We start from the raw sequence: 13,643 nt of genomic DNA, 5'->3' as shown, positions 1-13,643 counted from the left end.
TTTTCTGTTTTCTTTTACAAATTTATATATGGCTTGCCTTTGAAATTTTTTTCAGGTGTTTCACAGAGTTCCTATGTGTGGCTTTATCTTTGAACAATACTACCTAGGAAATACAATTTTCTTTCAGAGATATAATAAATATGAAAGCTAATTGTGATTTTAAATACTCATTAGCTGCTTAGACGAAGCCTGTCATTTCTGTAGAGATATTCAGTGAATATATCTTTCTTAATTTCTGCTAAAATATAAATTGTGAAATATGCTCACTTTTCATCTTTGTCGGATTCATCTTTTATCCAGTGGTTTTTCTCACAATAAGAAAAATAACACAACAAAGAAAGTTAAAGCAGAGGAAGAAGAGAGCAATGAATTATAAGGGCGAATTAGAAATACTGACTATTGAAAAGCCAAGCGTATAAAACGAAGCTAAGAAATGATGAGAAATTAAATACGGAAGAAACTAATAAAAATTTCCACAATTTTGATGAAAACACAGAGAGGAATGAAACACATGCATTCCTCCTCTTAGCTCCTTTGTGACTGTGCACAGCCTTCTGCATAGAGATGTAGCCACTGATTATAATTAGTTGAAGACTTTATTTCCAACTTCCCGTCTTTCAAATGCAAATTAATGATTTCTCTGACAAAAATAAAAGTCCTTGACACTCTCTTGAAGAAGGACTCAAGTGAAATGAATAATCAGTAGAGATGAAGAGCCTAAAGTTATCAAGGAAGGATTCACAGATCCTGCTTTTCTGAAAAAGCAGAAGGAACTGTTGGAAGGTAACACTTATTTCAAAAGGACCCTTTTATTATGGGCAGGTCAAATCATAATATACAATCAAAATCTAGTCAAACAGAATGCCTGTGTCAGGATGGAGTGCTTCTAGAATATTTGACTATATATGGCTTTACCCCAAACATTTCATATTTTCATATGTATAGATATTTAAAAGAAAGTTAATTCTAAAATATTATATTGCCACAGTTAATATTTCCATTATTTCTTTCTAATAGCAGCATGTGCTGTTTTTTTAAAACAGACAAAACCCTGATTTAATTGCTTTTCTAGGCAGGTAATTATCTTCCCAGTCTTGTCTAACTTGAGCTTGATGTTAATTTGATTGAAATACTCACAAGTTTTTTCTACCCCTCCCACACAATTTTTCTCTTTACATCGCATCTGTGGCAGATTAAGTTTCTATGATTTATCTTTGTTTACTTTCTCTTTCTATATGTGAAGTTCTTTTTTCACAAATGTTTCAAGGAAAGACGAGGTAACTTCAAAATGTTGAGAGGTTTCCTTCTGGTAGAACAAGCAGACATGCTTGGGAATGACTGACAGGGTTTCTCAAGCTTACTCCAAATGGTCTAAAAACAGATGCGAAACCAAATACATCCACAGACCTTACTCTTTTAAATGCAAAATTACTTTTACTGTGTCAGAAATAGCTCCTTTAGGTATTTATGCACATCTGGCTCTTAGGAAAAATAGTAATGAAAATGAAAATATATTCTATCATTCCAAAGAGCCAGCAATTGGCAAGTACCTATAATATGCCAGGAGCTGTGAAAGACATATTATGCATATTATTTTATTGAATTCCCGTGGAGTCCCATTAAATGGCTGTTATTCAATTTTTTAAATGTGTTAAAGAAAACATAGAAAGGAGTTAATGTTACTTACCCAAGATCACATAGGCAAAAATCTATATATTTTAAAAATACATTTATATATATATATATATATGTGAAGCATTATGATTGCAAAACCAATGCTAATTAAGCTGAAATAAGATCAATTATTTTTAAAGAAATAAACTCAGCCAGGAAAGAATCTGCCTGCAATGCAGGAGGCCTGGATTCAGTCCTTGGGTCTGGTAGATCCAGCGGAGAAGGAAATGGCTGCTCGCTCCAGTATTCTTGCCTGGAGAATTCCATGGATAGAGGAGTCTGATGGGCTACAGTCCATGGGGTCACAAAGAGTCGGACATGACTGAGCGCTTCACTTCCCTTCATGCTAATTCAGCTGAAATAAGATTAATTATTTTTAGAGAAACAGGCTTACATAGTAAATACTAATGGACGAACTTCACCTATCCACAAAAATGTATATATCTTAAAAGGCTGAAAAAGTTTGAATGTGATGGTTGTATAGTTGTTCTGGTTATCTTTAGCTATGTACCGAACAACCTAAAACTTAGTATGTCGACTAGTATGTCTTAAAACTGTTGATTATGCCCACAAGTTTGTATTTCAGTAGATTAGGCAGAGGACAGTGTGATGACTTGTCTTTCCTCCATGATAACTTGGGTTTCTGCTGGGGTGCCTCCATAGTGGCCATATGCCTAATGCATTAGTACTAGCCATTTAGTTGATCCCTTAGTTCTTTTCCATACCATGTCTCATGGACCTGGAATGTCCACTGTAGCTTCTCCATTTAAATGTCATATGGGAGTGAAATGGTTAAAACTCATCAGGTGTCTTTCTTTTCCCTGGAGTGCCTTTCTAGATAACAAGTGTGGACTTCCTCAAAGCAAGACTTTCTCAGAAAAATTGAACTTACATGGCCGCTGTCTTATCCCAGAGCAAGTGTTCTAAGAGGCCCAAGCAGAAGATGAAGGTCTCTAATAAACCAGTCTTGAAAGTCTCAGAATGTAATTTCCAGATGCAAGCTGTTGACCAAGGGTGTGTGAGCTTTCTGTGACTTGATTAGCTGTGTAGATGATGGTTGGACTCAAGCAATTTTGATAGAACTGCATTAAAGATATCCACCTGTGAGGGAAAATGGCCCCAGCAGGGAGAATCTTGAGTTGGGATGCCTAGGTGGGTGCCTGAGAAATGAAGAAGAGATGAAACAGGAGCTCCCTGGCCAGAGATTTGTATGGTAGGCGAGGGCCCCTATATCCTCCTTCAAAGATTGCCAGCAGGTTAGTCAGTGGCAACCAGCCTAACACCAGTACACACTTTTGTCTAGTTAGGAAATGAGATGTTGCTTGTGTCCCCTTTTCTACCTTAACATATAGGGAATGTTGAATGAGCCAGCATCCTAGGTGTAGAAGTGCAAACCATGCCTCGCCCCTCGCCTCCAGCTTTAGGAATTTATGTCAAAATTGGTGCATGGTTCACATATAACCATTTTAATTTAAAAAGTTCTACTGGTTGAATATATATTATACTGGGTTGGCTGAAAAGTTTGTTTTTTCATAACATAGAAAAACTTGAAAAAACTTTTCGGCCAACCCAATATATATATTTATAATACCAATTTATATGTATTATATATTTATTGCTATGTATTATATTACTATATAATATGTTATTTACCATATATAGCAATTAGTATATATTATATCATTATGACAGTATATGTGTGTATATATACTGTATATATGCTATTGCTGTAGTGTACATGTACTATGTATATATGTTTTATTTGTGAATATAGCTTATAAAGTATAAATATATTTTTAAAAGTCACCACTCTGATTTTTCAATTCACATAAATCTACAAGACCAGATAAGAGAATTTAGTTTCTGCTGTAGTTATGAGTCTAGATTTAGAAAATGGTATAACCTCTGGAACTGCTGCTGACTTTTTGGCTTGTATTTTGCAGAGTGTTGGGGAAGAGGAGTTTATGGAGAAAGAGCTATTTCATAGAAAAAATCAGGTTGTATGAGCAGACACAGGCTATATGAGTGGAGGAAGGAAGATACTAAATTGATGACTAATTTCTGGTTCCTGGTTCAAAGCCTTCATGAGGATCAGCCTTATTTCTTGATCTTGATTTCCATTAGATGATCATATATCTTTAAATGCAGTCCATCTTTTTCCTCAGCTACATGACTGTAACGACAATTAGAAACACCTTGAATAAAACCTCAGGATGTCTACTAGAAGTTTCTTTTAAAAAAAAAAAATTATTTTACTTGGAGGCTAATTACAACATTGTAGTCGTTTTTGCCATACATTGACATGAATCAGCCATGGGTGTACATGTGTCCCCAATCCTGAACCCCCCTTCCTCTTCCCTCGCCATCCCATCCCTCAGGGTTGTCCCAGTGCACCAGCTTTGAGTGCCCTGTTTCATGCATCGAGCTTGGACTGGTGACCTATTTCACATATGGTAATATACATGTTTCAATGCTATTCTCTCAAATCATCCCACCCTCGCCTTCTCCCACAGAGTCCAAAAGTCTGTTCTTTATATCTGTGTCTCTTTTGCTGTCTTGCATATAGGGTCATTGTTACAATCTTTCTAAATTCCATATATATGTGTTAATATACTGTACTGGTGTTTTTCTTTCTGACTTACTTCACTCTGTATATTAGGCTCCAGTTTCATCTGATAGACATCTCTCTAAAGATGTATTTAGTTTGAGACAAAGTGAAAGTCAGTTAGTTGTGTCCAACTCTTTGTGACCCCATGAACTGTAGCCTGCCAGGCTCCTCTTTTCATAGAATTCTCCATGCAAAAATACTGAAGTGGGTAGCCATTCCCTTCTCCAAGGGATCTTCCTTACTCAGGGACCAACCTACTGCTTGAAAGTAACTTCTCTGAAAGAGATATGCTATGACCAAACGATTGCTACATCTAAGATTATATAATATGTATAGAAATGGAAAATGTCATTTTTCATTCCTAGAAATGAAACCTATCAGAATTTGTTTTCATTTTTTCTTCCTCTTTGAGATTCTGTGATTCAAATGTACCAAAATCTATTGAAAAGAAATATTTAATATAATTGTGGTAGCCAGTCAAGGAGCTGAAAAAAATGAAATGTATCACTGATGTAAGGAAATCAATCTCCCAAATCTAAGCTGTTTTCCTTGTTTCTTCCCATTTGTTCCTATTTACCATTACCTGTCGACTTCCATGGGCAGTGCTGGTATTTATCTCTTGATGGGGTTACTCGATTTTTAAACCCAAAAACTGGAACAAACCATTTTTCACTAAAAGGTATCATTTATTTTCATTTGGGCTCTTGCGTTCATACTTGGTGAATGCTTATTACATTGAAATAATAAATAGACTTGAGGACCAGCATATTGCAAAGCATTGTTTTGGTGTTCTTGAGATGAGAACATTTATAAGAGCATGCAACCCCTGGATTCGATTTTCCCTTACTGCTGTTCTTGAGTAACCTTGAGCAATTATCTCTCAGCTTGCCGTGATGTGATTGTGTGTCAGCTGAATTCAGAAACAGCTAGAAGCTTCTGAGATCCTTAGATTGAAGTTATTAACTTTAAGTAACAAAGTTTTAATTGGGCCTCCATTTAGTGACAATTAGGATATTTGTATTGTTGACCATTTGGGATATAAAAAGGGCATATTCCTATATATTCAACTGACTTGAATTATCTTTTAGGACAGAAGCTTGATTCCAAATGAATATTGCATGCTCTTTAAAATATTAAATATAGCCCCATTCATGTCCAATAACTAGGATATGAAAATAAGATATTTTTTTTAAATAGCCAGTAATTTAAAATAAGTGAACAATAAATTGGTGAATTCATTTTGATTGGCAGGTATTTGATGGACAAATCAATGATTAAAATTTGGGCATCTCAGAGACTTGAAATTACCTATGTTTTACCTTCAAATTGCCACCTGAAGACTGAGCCTACAAATTGCAAAGATTACAAATGTTTTGATGTCTTCTGAGAAAGTTGCTACATAATTACAGTTTATTATCTTGCTGTCCTTACCCCATATAGGTTTTTATTCTAAATAATATAGTTAGTGAAAATGAATAGAAAAATAAATTCATTTTTGAGGCCTCTATCTCTCTATATATCTACCTACCTGTCTTCCTCATGTTTAGTTAGAGGAACTAACTAAACATTAGCACTCCATTCATGTTGAATGGATGTAGATGATAGAAGTAGGCAGTATAAGATAGGAAGTGGCAAATATCGTAAATTTATTAAAATAATGGAAAGTTGCAGTTCTATACCTGGTGATCAGATCATGCTAGAACAAAAAGACACAATTTCTTCTTTCAATTGCATGGTTAGGTAAGAGGCAAGTCCCTCCAAATCGTTTATGTCTTTCTCTGTCTTCTATTGGTTTTAAATTTCATCCATAATTTATATCTTGAAGATTCCTAAATTTTAGTTCTCTGTAAAAGAATGAAAGAAGTCTTTGGAAAATCTATATGTTTATCATAATTCCTAAGATGAATATGAAATGGAATTAGCTCATCCCATAATGATGGATCTATTATGACACAGATAGAAAGATTGTCATGTTTCTAGAAAGATTAAGAGACTGAGATAGTGAAGCTACCATCCTGAAATTATGTTCAGCTATTTGTATTCCACCTGAGTATCTTTCAGAAAAAAAAGTCAAATACCCTCCAGTGTACAATATTTGCCACTTCCTATCTTATACTGCCTACTTCTATCATCTACATCCATTCAACATGAATGGAGTGCTAATGTTTAGTTAGTTCCTCTAACTAAACATGAGGAAGACACTGGAGGGTATTTGACTTAAAGTCGATTTGAGAAATATACTTTTGCAAGTAACTTGATTACTGTTCAATATATTGGCATATATTTAATTTACTTATGCCTTTTAAAATTGTCATTTTTAAGAAGTGAAAAATCATACATATTAATATTTAACAACCAATGTTATTTGTATATAAGGCCTCATTGTAAGTGGGCATTCAGTTATATATACGTTTTGTCATGTGATTTTTAAAAATTCTGCATTTAATTTTTTATTAGCAATTTAATCTCTTAATTCAAATCTGTGATATTCAAATTTTTTTAAACTTGAAGCTCGGGGGAAGGTTTTATTTGAAAATTTGGCTTTCTTCCTTTTATGCTTCTAATTGCTTCACTTGGAATTCTGTTTACACAAAAAAAAAAATGTAAGAGGACTATGAATTAACAAAATTGTGAAACCTTGCACAACAATGTTTCAAGAAGATTTAAAAGAAAAAAAAAATTGTTTCCTCCTCTGATTTGCAAGGTGAGTAAAAAAGCAAGAACTGTAAAGTATACGCAGCCTAAGATTCTGGGTCAGTTTTATGATTCCGCTGGTGACAAAAAAATCTTCAGATGCTGGCAAAATTTCTCAAAGGATGATCTTTGGAAGGCTTGCTGCAAAATACTTTGAGAAAAAGATAATGTGGTCATGTAAATTCAGGAAATGCTGATAATATGTCCCTTTTCTGGAGATTCATGAATCCTTAATCATATTAAATTTCTGAATAATTTACTGAAAAATCAAAACCATCCAATCAAAATTTATTTTCCATGCTTTTTAAAACTAGAACTTAAAAAAATGCTATTAAGATCTCAGAGAATAATCGCCAAGAATCACTGTCGTGGAATACAGTAGGAAGGGACAGCATCAGAGTGCTGTGTACTTTACTGACCAACTTAAAAATTACACACAGAGTAACAGAGAGAAAGAATATCTTTATCTCTGTATTCATCTCTATAGAGATATAGTTTATGGATATCTATATATTCATTGGAGAGAAGGATATAGATAATGCAGAGATATTTTAACTTAGTAGGTTTTTTAAAGAATTTTTAAATCTTATAGAATTGAGATTATTGGGTGAGTCAATAGCATTTTTTTTAAGTTCTAGTTTTAAAAAGCATGGAAAATAAATTTTGATTGGATGGTTTTGATTTTTCAGTAAACTATTCAGAAATTTAATATGATTAAGGACTCATGAATCTCCAGAAAAGGGACATATTATCAGCATTTCCTGAATTTACATGACCACATTATCTTTTTCTCAAAGTATTTTGCAGCAAGCGTTCCAAAGATCATCCTTTGAGAAATTTTACTAGTATGCCTGATGAACCATGGACTGAGGTTCGTGACATTGTACAGGAGACAGGCATCAAGACCATCCCCATGGAAAAGAAATGCAAAAAAGCAAAATGGCTGTCTGGGGAAGCCTTACAAATAGCTGAAAAGAAGAGAAGAGAAAAGTAAAGGAGAAAAGGAAAGATATAAGCATTTGAATGCAGAGTTCCAAAGAATAGCAAGAAGAGATAAGAAAGCCTTCCTCAGCTATCAATGCAAAGAAATAGAGGAAAACAACAGAATGGGAAAGACTAGAGATCTCTTCAAGAAAATGAGAGATACCAAGGGAACATTTCATGCAAAGATGAGCTCGATAAAGGACAGAAATGGTAGAGACCTAACAGAAGCAGAAGATATTAAGAGAGGTGGCAAGAATAAACAGAAGAACTGTACCAAAAAGATCTTCATGACCCAGATAATCACGATGGTGTGATCACTGACCTAGAGCCAGACATCCTGGAATGTGAAGTCAAGTGGGCCTTAGAAAGCATCACTACGAACAAAGCTAGGGGAGGTGATGGAATTCCAGTTGAGCTATTTCAAATCCTGAAAGATGATGCTGTAAAAGTGCTGCACTCAATATGCCAGCAAATTTGGGAAACTCAGCAGTGGCCACAGGACTGGAAAAGGTCAGTTTTCATTCCAATCCCAAAGAAAGGCAATGCCAAAGAATGCTCAAACTACCGCACAATTGCACTCATCTCACACGCTAGTAAAGTAATGCTCAAAATCCTCCAAGTCAGGCTTCAGCAATACGTGAACCGTGAACTTCCAGATGTTCAAGCTGGTTTTAGAAAAGGCAGAGGAACCAGAGATCAAATTGCCAACATCTGCTGGATCATGGAAAAAGCAAGAGAGTTCCAGCAAAACATCTATTTCTGCTTTATTGACTATGCCGAAGCCTTTGACCGTGTGGATCACAATAAACTGTGGAAAATTCTGAAAGAGATAGGAATACCAGACCACCTGGCCTGCCTCTTGAGAAATTTGTATGCAGGTCAGGAAGCAACAGTTAGAACTGGACATGGAACAACAGACTGGTTCCAAATAGGAAAAGGAGTATGTCAAGGCTGTATATTGTCACCCTGCTTATTTAACTTATATGCAGAGTACGTCATGAGAAATGCTGGACTGGATGAAGCACAAGCTGGAATCAAGATTCCCGGGAGAAATATCAATAACTTCAGATATGCAGATGACACCACCCTTATGGCAGAATGTGAAGAGGAACTCAAAAGCCTCTTGATGAGAGTGAAAGTGGAGAGTGAAAAAGTTGGCTTAAAGCTCAACATTCAGAAAATGAAGATCATGGCATCCGGTCCCATCACTTCAAGGGAAATAGATGGGGAAACAGTGGAAACAGTGTCAGACTTTATTTTTTGGGGCTCCAAAATCACTGCAGATGGTGACTGCAGCCATGAAATTAAAAGACGCTGACTCCTTGAAAGGAAAGTTATAACCAACCTAGATAGCATATTCAAAAGCAGAGACATTTCTTTGCCAACAAAGGTTCATCTAGTCAAGGCCATGGTTTTTCCTGTGGTCATGTATGGATGTGAGAGTTGGACTGTGAAGAAGGCTGAGCGCCGAAGAATTGATGCTTTTGAACTGTGGTGTTGGAGAAGACTCTTGAGAGTCCCTTGGACTGCAAGGAGATCCAACCAGTCCATTCTGAAGGAGATCAGCCCTGGCATTTCTTTGGAAGGAATGATGCTAAAGCTGAAACTCCAGTACTTTGGCCACCTCATGTGAAGAGTTAACTCATTGGAAAAGACTCTGATGCTGGGAGAGATTGGGGGCAGGAGGAGAAGGGGACGACAGCGGATGAAATGGCTGAATGGCATCTCTGACTCGATGGACGTGAGTCTGAGTGAACTCTAAGAGTTGGTGATGTACAGGGAGGCCTGGCGTGCTGTGATTCATGGGGTTGCAAACAGTCGGACACGACTGAGCGACTGAACTGAACTGAATTAGTGATAATAACCGGAGAAGGCAATGGCACCCCACTCCAGTACTCTTGCCTGGAAAATCCCATGGACGGAGGAGCCTGGTGGGCTGCAGTCCATGGGGTCACGAAGGGTTGGACACGACTGAGTGACTTCACTTTCACTTTTCACTTTTATGCATTGGAGAAGGAAATGGCAACCCACTCCAGTGTTCTTGCCTGGAGAATCCCAGGGATGAGGGAGCCTGGTGGGTTGCCGTCTATGGGGTCGCACAGAGTCGGACACGACTGAAGCGACTTAGCAGCAGTGATAATAACACTAATAAAGGTAGCAGTAGCATTTGTTCAGTGCATTGTTGCTAGATGTTCCAAAGTCAATAGATCTCATCTCCATTTTAAAGGTAAAAAGCAAATCAGATTAGTACCTTGCCCAAAACACTCACTGTTAATGGCAAAGGCAGTAATGAACTATTAATCTGAACTAAAACTGGCTTTAGTCCACAATCTGTGGGTTTTCATTACACCACAGTCCATACACCTGCTGAGCTTTGGTGCCTCTTGGGTAGACTGAGAGGTAGAAGCGATTACATACACAATGAAGTAAATTATGGTCAAAGAGCACTGAGAAAGAAATGGAAATTTAAATAGATAAAGAATATGTTGCATTCATGCTCAGTCGCTTCAGTTGTGTCCAACTCTTTGCGACCCTATGGACTGTGGCTTACCAGGCTTCTCTGTCTATAGGGATTCTCCAAACAAGAATACTGGAGTGGTTGCCATGTCCTCCTCCAGGGGATCTTCCCAAACAAGGGATCAAAGAAATTTTTTAGAGAAAGAATAATTTAAGTTTGTTTGAGGGGTCACTATGACTACAAGTAATTGGTTATGTGATTTTCTCAATGGCATTACAAGCAATTAGATGGAACACTTTGGGTATGGACATGGAGTCATTATTCCCAATTCAAAATAGAAAAGCATTTATAAAAGCTCTGTTGCCACCTTCTCCAACCTGAAGATAAGAAAGAGAAAAACGAGTAGAATATATTAGCTTTTTTCTCACATTTGTTGATAGTCTAAAGGGATATATTTGACTGATGTATCAGAAAACTTTGAAAATATATATAGTATTACCTAGAATTATTGCTCTTATAATCCAAAAGCCAAATGTTAAAATATTAGAAAGATGGTAACGATGACCCTATATGTGAGACAGCGAAAGAGACACAGATGTATTGAACAGTCTTTTGGAATCTGTTGGAGAAGGTGAGGGTGGGATAATTTGAGATAATAGCATTGAGACATGTATATATATTATCATATGTGAAACACATCACCAGTCCAGGTTCGATGCATGAGACAGGGTGCTCAGGGCTGGTGCACTGGGCTGACCCTGAAGGATGGGATGGGGAGGGAGGTGGGAGAGGGGTCCAGGATGGGGAACACATGTACACCCATGGCTGATTCATGTCAATGTATGGCAAAACCAATACGAAATTGTGAAGTAATTAGCCTCCAATTCAAATAAATAAATTAAAAAAAATTCATTTAAAGCCTGCGTTTCTTGGCTTGGTAGAATTCAATGAATGTACGTTCCTCCAATAATTTTGTTTGTTTTTGTTTAGTGTTTTAATGAAAATATGAGAGTAGCTAACTTTTTGATGTGTCAACTCACTGGACTGGATAGATTATCGGATATACATCTAGTCCCTGGTTTCATTTTCTCTCAGTTATCTGTATTTGTTGGGCCTTTTCATTTCTCTACATAATTCTCAAATTGTATTCTGGAATTTTGAGATTTTGATTTCTCTTAATGGCTCTCCATGATGAGCATGGTTGAAAAGGGATGGGGAGAGAAACCCAATACGTTGCATTTGCTATGGCGTGATAGTTTTTAAAGAAGGAAATTGTCAGAGGAAGAGCCACTGATGACTTGACAACTGCTCTGTTGAGTAAGAAGCCACTAGCACCGTGCGTCTGGCCTGAATTGAGATGCGCTTTCAAAGTGCACTGCATACTGGGTTTCAGACAGTCCCCCCAAAAATAAAATGTCTTATTAGTAAATTTGTTAGAGATTCTATGTTAAAACTGTAATATTTTGAGTATATTGAGCTATGTAAAATGTATTGTTAAAATTAATTTCACCTCTTTCTTTTGACATTTTAAAAATCTAGTTTCTAGAAATTCTTATATTGCTCACATGGCTTATATTTCTAACGGAGAGTGTTGCTTAGAAAAATTACTGTATTTACTACATGAGTTAATAAAAGTCATACTTGGAGTTAACTTTGAGACAAATCATTTGAGAGTTAGACTAAGTAAATCTAATGTATGATTAAAGAGGAAATTCTAAAGTATGATTAAAAAGAATCCCAGTTGTGTATAAACTTGTCTCCAAAGTCATGAAATTGTATGCATTAAATTTGTACAACTTTTTGTATGTCAATCACACCTCAGTTAAATGGTTTAAAAGATGAAAAGATTTCCAGTTTTATCTGTCGATGGCTATTCAGAAAATAATACCTCTGTGTGTGTGTGTGTGTGTGTGTGTGTGTGTGTGAAATGTCTGAATATTTGACAATCTTAGTTTGCTTAATTCAAGATCTTCCTTTGAAACAATCTAGTTCTTTACATAGATTCATTTTAATAAAACATTTAAACTAAAATTAACTAAAAGTCACCGATTTGAGTCTCTTATTCTCACAAGATGTCAAATTAATTTAGCATGGGTCACTGGGTCTTACTATGCCTGTATCATTTTGCTTGTACTCATGTTTCTCTTTTAAAGTGGTATGGCCAGACCTAAATACGTACCTTGCAATGTTTGCATTTGAATGTTTTGCTATACTTCTCAAACTCAGTTTCTGCTCTGTGCCTGTGTGTAGTCATGTCCGACTCTTTGTGACCCCATGGACTGTAGCCCAGCAGGCTACTGTGTCCATGGGATTTCCCAGGTAAGAATACTGGAGTAGGGTTGCCATTTCCTACGCGGGGGATCTTCCCTATCCAGGGAGGGCACCTGTGTCTCTTGGCAGGCAGGTTCTTTACAACTGCACCACCTGGGAAACCCAAAATTGAGTTTATAAAAATGTAAATGTTAAGAATTATTATATTGTATTTAATTAATGTCTAGTGTTTGAAATCCCTGAAACATTTTTGTTGGCATTAAACATAAAGTTCTAAATTTTCCTAGTTTACATCCCTATAAAAAACCTGTACCTATTTTTATTTAAGAATATCACAAAACAAATTAATAGCCAGATTATGAAAATTTTTATTTTTTTCCTCCAAAAATACTTGCTAGATCTTACTTATAGAGCATGTAAGTGAATTTTCTTATTTTTATTCCAGTCTCCCATATTGATACTGTGATGAGATTGACCTTGTTTACTAAAAATAAATGCCTTGGAATGTGATTTAAATTCTATAGAACTTCAAAAATACCTTTAAATATAATACTTTCATATAGACCCATTATGTAAATTGTTGGTTATCAAATTATGCACCAGAAGAAAATAATTAGAATAAATTTTGTCAATATTAATTTGTCCTACAACAGAGAGGTATGAAAAATAGGGCACAGAACTGAGACAAAATGCCCCAGATTACTTCTGTTGGTTTTATTCTCGTCGTACAAAAGCTTTATACAGTGTAGTTCAGTTTAGCCTGATTGTGCCAGAACAGGTTTTCCTGAAAGACTCACTGTGGCCCAAGAGACCTATTTTGTTTTCCTTTGTATGTCTAAGGCTTTTTGTTTGAAAACTATACCTTGGAATGTGAAAGTGATTGACACGAATGGAGATGACTTAACCCACTTCTCCTCCCTGTTCTTAGCCTTGTCACTTCAGACTCAAGCTAGT

The 13,643-nt window shown here is 36.1% G+C and overlaps 1 long non-coding RNA gene across 2 annotated transcripts in view; it reads left to right on the top strand.

The window, feature by feature from the left end:
- Positions 1–13,643, top strand: part of LOC123335011 — a 399,767-nt gene that overhangs the window by 298,212 nt on the left and 87,912 nt on the right. The window lies entirely within an intron of this gene.

This window comes from Bubalus bubalis, chromosome 9, assembly GCF_019923935.1.
Source record: "Bubalus bubalis isolate 160015118507 breed Murrah chromosome 9, NDDB_SH_1, whole genome shotgun sequence".
NCBI lineage: Eukaryota > Metazoa > Chordata > Mammalia > Artiodactyla > Bovidae > Bubalus > Bubalus bubalis.
This window is presented reverse-complemented; position numbering and strand designations above follow the sequence as displayed.